This window comes from Pteropus alecto, unplaced genomic scaffold (assembly GCF_000325575.1).
Source record: "Pteropus alecto unplaced genomic scaffold, ASM32557v1 scaffold45, whole genome shotgun sequence".
NCBI classification, from domain to species: domain Eukaryota; kingdom Metazoa; phylum Chordata; class Mammalia; order Chiroptera; family Pteropodidae; genus Pteropus; species Pteropus alecto.
The window spans coordinates 40967491-40968104 of NW_006442491.1; the positions used below are offsets into that span (position 1 = coordinate 40967491).

The 614-nt window shown below is 51.5% G+C and overlaps 1 pseudogene; it reads right to left on the bottom strand.

Moving 5' to 3' along the window:
* LOC102897966 overlaps positions 1-286 on the bottom strand; it is a 2385-nt pseudogene extending 2099 nt beyond the window's left edge.
* Between the last annotated feature and the right edge of the window lie 328 nt (positions 287-614).

Genomic DNA, 614 nt, shown 5'->3' on the forward strand with positions numbered 1-614 from the left:
GCCAAAGCGGGGGGGATCCTGGGGCGATTCGCAAATCAGTGTAGAATTGAGTTGCCCTTCTCTAGACCAGGTCCTCTGGATGCCGGAAACACTAGTCTCTACCCTGTGGGGACCCCCACGTGACCCCCACGTGAGCTTGTGTGGACCCCTCCATATCACACTCACGGTGATCTAGCGTGAGCCCACACAGCGTATGTGGCTTCTCACACATGCTCTGCCTTTTCAGGAAGCCCATGAGGGAAGCTTCTTGAGGCTTCTGGTTGCGCCATTGTGTGAGGCAGGCCATGTACCTCAGCAGCCCGTGGGAGTTGCACCACGGGACCTCCGGTGAAAGGAAAAGGTGAGGAGAAGGTTTGTGCCAGGAGAGCCAAGGTGTGGGGAGAGGAGCTGTCTGTCTTCAGAGGACATAGCGAAGGACCTGGCTTTGTGTGGAAATTTCTTGTCTTTTTTTTCATTCTGTGGTGTAACATAGTGAGGGTGAGGGGTACTGAACCTACGTGTGTCTGTTTTTTTATTCATATTGTAGAGGAGCTAAAGATATTTGGTATATCAGTCTACATGTAACAGAAAGAATTAGTTCTTCCTTAATTCCAGCCTGCATCTTCCCCAGGCCA